Below are 8,070 nucleotides of genomic sequence, written 5' to 3' on the forward strand. Positions count from 1 at the left end.
AAGTTGTTAGTAAGGGACTTGACCCTATTGAATTAGATGTTAGATTGGTAATTAAAGAAAGAAAGAAGAGAAGTCTCCTCAAAAGGAAATTCGTAGGAATCCCTCCTCAATTTCCTTGGTATTTAATAGAGATGGACTTGGAAAAGATAGAGGGACCACTTGATAGGGAAAGGAACTCAATCTCCATGGGAAAAAGCTACGAGAATCAACTTCAAAATTCGGATTCATCAGTTTACATGAATTCCAACCTTTTCTTTCATCTCAATTAAAAGAGACAACGTTGGAAAATCTTGTGGGGCTTATGATGGTGATATGTGGCCAAAATTTCCATGGAAAATTAGGCCAAAAGCTTAAGAAACTTCAATGAAACTTCCAAGCAATTTCCACTCTCCTTCCCCACCCTTTTCTCACACATGGAAGTCTGTCTGCTATATTTTACACGACAACTTTCACATTTTCCTTTCTTCCTCTTATTTTATTCTTCTCCCTTGTCTCTTTCAACGTACAAGCTGTTGCTTTCTCTTCCCTTGAACGTGCAACTTCCATTTTAGCTCCCCCTTGGACGACAAAGCAGCAACCGAACAGCAAGGTCTCGAGCGTTCCTCCCTCCTCAAGAAAATCCGAGACTTTGTGTGCTGCTGTGGTGGTCACTCAACGACACCTCTAGCTGTTGTGCCGGGTCCAAATCATCGTCAAAAACCTCTAGGGCTGTCCTTGTGTTGTCGTCCGGCCACAAGTGAGGATCGCCATTAGTTTCGGTGGTGAGTTGTCTTCTAAATCTGGACTAGGGGTTAAATACCTCTATTAGGAATTCATACAAGTTAAAAATATGTAGATGACGTTAGATATGGATGGATGTTGGTTAGGGATGTTATGATGGCCATAAAAAAGCTTAGATATGGTTTAGAGAGTAAGATAAATGTCGTGGAAGAAGATTCGGACTAGAACAGTAGCTGATTTCTGAAATAGTTTCCAAGACGTGTGTATTTTCCTAATTTCGTAGACAACTGTGTGTTGCAATTTTGAAGGAATTTAATTCTGAAGAAAAGTTTGGAACATCCTAAATAGTAACATATATTTTTCTTAGAATTTTTAGAAATTAAAAAGATGACGATTTTACTGACATCATCCTCGGAACAGTAATTCGGACAATTTTGTAACTACTGACCTGTTATGATTCAGAGGGCTGTTACTGACCTTTCAAGGTCGAATTTCTAATCAGTTTCTTCATGAAAGTTGTTCATTATCACGTTTAGTTTAACATACTTGAATTTCAAATCAAACGGACTAGATTTCCACCCAAAAACGAACTGATTTCGATGAGTTAGGTTCTCTGGAACTGGACCCGATTTTTGTGCTGGATAGAGAGAATTTCTGGGCCGAATCCAGAGGGATCTGGATCTTGGTGTCTTCATGAAAAATGTTCTTTTACATGTTCTTTACAACATATTCGAATTTGGGAATTTTCCGAGCTCGATTGGTGCAGTTTCTGGATTTAAATTTGGAGACGCGCGAAGGCTCGGTTTCTGTAAATTAGAACTGATTTTAGTTTGATGATGGTTCTTGATGCTTTGCTTGCTTTAATTAGTGTTTTAATAACTTGCAGATTTAATTTATTAGTTATTGAACTCTGGAATTTCACTATTCATGATGCACTGTTCATGTGCACTATTCACCCGAGAATAAAAAGTGGTCTAATTTCATGTGTATTGATTTTATGAAGTGAATGGATGTGTAAAGGCATGGCATCCGCATGAATTGGGTGATGTTTTGTGCTATTGTATGGTGATTGAAAACTTTTGGTATTTAATTATAAAATACCGGGTGTCAGGTTTTGGAAAATGTGGGATTTTAAAAGAGATGACACAAATTTTCTGGTTCGATCTGACCGTGTCCCCACACACGATTATTTTACTATGCATTTCTAATATGAAGAAAATAGGCCGGGATCACCATTTTAATTGAGGTATTTGAGTGCAATGCACGGTATCCTGGGCTGAAGTTGAATAAATACATGAATGATATGAAATGCTGTCACGAGCCTTTGGGGCCGGATGATGCTCCTTCGGGAATGCCCCACGTCAACAGATACCGGTCGCAGTGGATGCTGGGCCGATGCTCCTTCGGGAATGTCCCACGTCAACGGATGCCGGTCGCAGCGGAGGCTGGACCGATGCTCCTATATGGAATACCGTCTAGATGTAGACGATGCTGCGCTCGATGGTGCAAGGCGATGCCCGGTTATGCCGGAAGACTGTTATCTGAACATTGAAATCATTTGTGACACATGAATGGGTGAAAGTGAGGGACCTAATTAAAAGACAAAACTGTGTGATGCGGTATGAGACGTGCCATAACGGTTTAGTCTGGTAATTGGGGGCCCGTGTAATTATGTGACATTTATGTCCTTACATATGTACATGTTAAAAGTATTCTTATGATATATGATTTCGATATCTCATGTATGATTTGATTGACACTAACATGCAGGACAGTACTAGTATTAAGAAAGTATGAGAAACGTGATTAGATTGCATGCAGGATATACCCTTCGCCTAATTTGGAATTAGGGGATTTACTTACTGAGATGTCACCCTTTAGTGGGCTAACATTTTTCAGGTCCCTACATGGAGGAAGGCCAGGTCGTGTACAGTCGGTCGCAGTAAAGGAGGAATAGGACTCTCGCTATCTCCTTCCAAGTGATGACGGATTTTCCGTCAATACTGGATGTAGGGTGACAGCTCACTCCTGAGAAATCGAGAAGTATGGTATCGTAGTAGTAAACCCCAGTCTTATAGATAGAAGCTTAGTTAGTGGGTAATCGAACAGCTTCACTTTTTGTATTAGACCTTGGGGTGTTAAACTAGTCTATAAGTAATGTGATGTTGTAAGTGTGGCTTGTGAAAAATAATATCTTACGTTTCTATCCCACTGTTTTGTTGTATGGAGATTGTTTTTACGTTTCCGCATGTGCAAAAATAACGAATGGGTCGGCAACAGTTCCTGGGATGTTGCAAATTTTAAATCGACCATTGAGGGATGTGCATGTGCCCGGGGTTCGGGTCGTGACAATGTCACTACAAGATGATCCAAGACTCATAATGACGTACTTAAAAGTTTTGGAGTGTAACTAGCACAATTGTGATATGATTTTCAAATAGGAAATGACATTCAACTATGATGAACCACATCTGTACACGAACTTTGCAATACGTAGTTCAAAAGTCAAGAAGACACTAACATGAAATTTGGTCTTTAAGAGACCTAAACAAGCATGAAAGGCTTTGTACATGATAAGCCTTTAATCCTATATCAAAATCTGAAAGCATGCCTAATTTCAATCACTTAAGAATGTGCACAAATCCAACCAAAAATTTGACATACAAAATGAATAATGACAAACATTTTCGTTCAAAACTCAAGACCTAATTGCGGACATACGAATGATGATGAAAATGGCAAAACTGATAATCATCACTAACTATCCTAATTACAAGGGCACACAAATATGATTAGTTATTTTAACCTCTCTTTATTTGATTCAAGTCCAAAAGCATTACTTCTTGCCTCAATTTTCATCGATTTTGACGTAATTGGACGAAACAACCTCGTCAAAACATGATTAGAATTTTGATGAGCAGATCGGGATGCTTATGGATTGTCAACGGACTAGCTGAGCTGCTAGTTTGAACCATGAACAAAACCAGTCCAAGTTTGGGTTGATTTGGGACCACTGGCCCAAATCTTGTTGTTGAAGAAGATTTGGCAGCCGATTCACTAGTTCTCGACCACGATGTTGTCGAGGAATCTTCCTAGAGTTGATTGGAAATGATCAGCTACTTTTGGAATTATGGGCAGCCATTGGTTCAAATCAAAACAGAATCGTACCTATTAGACCAGTCTTAGACCTATAGTTAAGAGATCAACCACTAGAGCTATTACAGTGGCTATTTGGTGATGCCTCAACCACCAGCTGATCGGGGATTGGCCGGGAAGCTAATCAGTGGCGGTCAGACTATGAATGGACTGCTAGCCCACACCAATCGGCATGAAAGAATCCACTAGGAGCAATATTGATGGGAACACCGATCTTTGATCCCGCTAAAAAAGAAGTTGAGGTGAGAGATGAGAATGGTCTTGGGCGGTGTTTCTGGTCAAAGAGCCACCGGCGAGGAGGTGTAACTAATAGCAATCGGCGGTTGTGTAGGGAGAGAGGAAAGAGAAAGAGAGTTTAGTGAGATGTATTTTTTATAAAAATGAAGCCCCCTCTATATTTTAGAGGAAAATTGATATTTATATCATCCCAAAATTGGTCGATCTTAACCAAATCATGATTTAAAAAACCTAATCATCATTAAGAGGTGTCAAGTAATCGATCAGATAGGCTCGATTTACGAAAACCTAAGCTTAAAACGAGATTGCACTCAAGGGCCCGATTTTATTGGTCAAATTGCAAATTCATGAAATCCGAGAGCCAATCTACAAAATCCTAAGAAATTGAGGGCGTAAAAGTAAAATTGGCACAATGAGGGCTCTAGAATTGGTTGTTAGAGGTCCAAAATTGGCTGGCAAGGGGCTAAATTGTCGCTACCTGATTTTGCCACCCTCAATCCCATCATCATGATGAGAAGAAGAGGGGAAAGATCGGATTTAAGAGTACTTGATCACAAGAGTTTCCTCATGGTTTGTGTTCTAAAAAACGTCATCACCTCACCTTTCGAGTCAAACCTCTCGTGAGCTCTCCCCATGAGATTGCGAGTTCTCCCAAACTCATACCCCATATGACAGCGGAGCGTTGTGACCTGTACCCACATGGGCGACATACCTCGGGAGAGGTGGTCGAGTGTAAATATCAAATTTTAGAGTACCTTTACCATGGTAGCTCTCTCAATAGTACACTTTGCCCATAAGGATGGCATCACTTCATCCTTTGGGGTACCGGCACATCGAGTATGCTAAATCATAGTGAGTTTCATCGAAAATCATACCCCGCACGATAGGTTTATTTATACGATCTAGTTGTTTATTACAACATAAAAATAAGACAAGAGTCCCCACTAGCCTCATTTCGGGGGTCGCTAGAAAACCCAATCGAGGGTCGGAGTATTCTCTCGATTACTATGCAACCAAATATCTAAGTTCAGAGACTTGAGTTATGCTAATATTTCTATTAGCGCCCTTTTAGTACTTAAACAGTATATTGTATTTACCTAACGTGTCCATTCATTTCTTCTTACATTTTCTGGATCGTTAGTCCTAAACTAAGTGATTATGCATGGTTGATCATTTTCACATTAATCTATTTCTAAAAACAAAAAAAGAAAGCAATCAATGGAATTGAAATTACAAGAAAATAAGTTAACAATCAAGGAAAATAGTAAATCTACCATGCAATCCTAGAATATATATATATATATAGAAACACAATTGAAAAAAATAATAAGAGGAAGAGAGAAAACCCGCAACTCGTCGGGCTTGTACAACAATGAAACCCAAGACATATGTCTGGGAAATGAATAGTATATGATAATGGTTAGAATGAACATTGACCTCCACCGTCTTCATGTTTTCTCCATCTTCGAGGTCCTAATCTAAACCAAATCTAAAAAATATATAACTAGGTACATACAATGGAAAAAAAAAAAAAAAAAAAACAAGCATACACATCAAAACAGTCAAAAACATGACACCATGTCAAGGTTGATCCTTAAAGAAATTCAATTTCATAAATTAGATTAAGGCCTCGGGGTCGGCCTTTGTTTTTCATGCGCAGGTCCCTCTAAAACACCTACCTCGATTCATTTTATGACTTATAACCATTATTGACTAATTGTGCTCTCGCATGGCCAATAATGCTTATAAGTCTCCTAACCAAGCGATCTATGTAATCCTAGGATTTTTCCTCGATATCATGCATTGACCTTATCATACATCTAAAAGTCGCATGCATACAGGTCTTTTGGACCTTGTTTCCCAATTGGTCGAACAAGAAAATGATCATCAGAAGGTCACTTATTACCAAGGGCATGAGCCAATCACAAACACATGCAATTCTAAATATATGATGTAATTGTATGCATATGGGTACATGTGATGTTTCAAAAACATCTTTCAAAATCATCCCAAAAAAAAAAAAATCGAGACAAAGTGATGTCTCAACTATAAAAGGAATTCAATTACCAAGGCTAGCTCGGGGCTCGCATAAATGCACTCACAAGTGTCACGGGTATTTTGAATACAATTCAAACCGTGACTTTTACGATGTCAAATCAAAATTTTAAAAAGGTCTAAAAATATTTAGGATTAAGCGATATCTAAGATATGGAATACATTCAATTGCCAAGGTTAGCTCGAGGTTCACATAAATGCACTCACAAGCATCCCAAGTATTTGAATATGGTCCAAACCACGATTTTTCTTTAAACCAAATTGAGCTTTAAAAAAGAATTTCTTAAAAATTGTTTTTGGAAAACATCACATGTACTGAAGTATTTTTTTTAAAGATACAATTTGGAAAGGTCAATTGTTTGAAAACAAAGATCAAGGCATTTAGAATAACTTCCATGAAGATGACATAGCCTAATTTCATGCGCATCAGGAAAAAATTTTACAAGCAGGATGTTGCAGTTAAATTAAATAATACCCATCGACAATCTAGTGATGAAAAAAATTCTCTAATACATAATAACGAACAAATTTCATGAAGAAATTTTTCCTAAAAGAGCTACACATGATTTTACAAAAATCATACAACAAACAACATGTTAGAAAGTTGTCAAAACAGCAAGATACTCGGCCAATATCATAAGAATTTTTCCTATCAAAACAAATCTAAACATCACCAAGTTTTCACACAACATAGCTAATATGTTGACAAACAAGTTTTGTTAAGAGGCCAAGTGCAAAATCCTAATAGAAAAAATGGAACAAAAATATCAAAGGCTTATCCAAACAAGGGTTAGAAAATGAAAAATGGTCCAAACGATGAGTGATTTGCTTGAAATCAGAGACATGGGAAACCTCTAAGTGTGCCTCATGAATTCCTAGAAGGCTTGAGTCCAAACTAGGTCAATTAAGTGCTCTAAGATCAAGATCTCTAAAGGTGCGCATATTGTTAACTAAAAATAAACTACAAACATACATCAATAAATCTCAAAACCATTCAAGTAATGCACAAATGGCATAAAAAAAATCACATGTGATATATAATTAGATGCGACAAACAATAGGGGTGATCTTCTAATCCTAACTTGGCATGAGAAAATGTCATACAATTCAATGACAATACGAGATTACTCAAGATTCATGATGAAATACTTGAGGGTTTCTAGGTAAACATGCACTCTTACAACACATATTAATCATGCAAAATGACACTCAAATGTAATGACAAGAACATGTACTCAAACCTTGTAACATGAAGTTTAAGTGCCAATAAGACATTATCACAAAATTTGGACTCTAAATGACTCAAACAAGCATGGCAAAATGCATATACAGCAATATTTGGTTTCAGCATTAACCTCTCAGAACACGCATTATTTCAACCATTTTGAGACATGCAAAACTTTTATGAAAAATCCCACATACAGAACACGCAATGATGAACGTTTCTCATTAAGAGTTCAAAACCTAAATGAGATTGCATGAATTGCAGAAAAAATGACAAAACAGATATGCACATTTAGACTATGTACCGCTGCAACACATTTTAACATTAACTCATGCAATTGACTCACTTGCCAATGTCAAGGCTTTACAAAGCATGCATCAATTGAACATATGTATCATGTATTTCAACTCTCATGAACAATTTGAGACCAAACAAGCACATTTGTAGACTCAATTTTATCAAAACAGAATCTGGATCAACACAGGGCAAACTGTCCTATGTTTGGATCTTAGCAATTTTGACCTAATTGGTCATGTTTAAAAATCTCAAAAAATTAATAAAAATAAAGGACATGTACAACACCAATAGGAGAAACTTTCATGCATAAAAGTTCTTTCAGAAATCAACACAAAGATCAGTACAAAAATGACAAAATTAGAGATTAATACGGAACAGAC

At 37.4% G+C, this 8,070-nt stretch overlaps 1 long non-coding RNA gene across 1 annotated transcript; it reads left to right on the plus strand.

The window, feature by feature from the left end:
- The first annotated feature begins 457 nt into the window (after positions 1 to 457).
- Positions 458 to 2,931, plus strand: LOC120289414. Its single transcript, XR_005547398.1, has 2 exons — positions 458 to 761; positions 2,620 to 2,931. It is a non-coding gene; the product is annotated as an uncharacterized LOC120289414 (long non-coding RNA).
- The last annotated feature ends 5,139 nt before the right edge of the window (positions 2,932 to 8,070 follow it).

This window comes from Eucalyptus grandis, chromosome 2 (genome assembly GCF_016545825.1).
Source record: "Eucalyptus grandis isolate ANBG69807.140 chromosome 2, ASM1654582v1, whole genome shotgun sequence".
Taxonomy (NCBI): domain Eukaryota; kingdom Viridiplantae; phylum Streptophyta; class Magnoliopsida; order Myrtales; family Myrtaceae; genus Eucalyptus; species Eucalyptus grandis.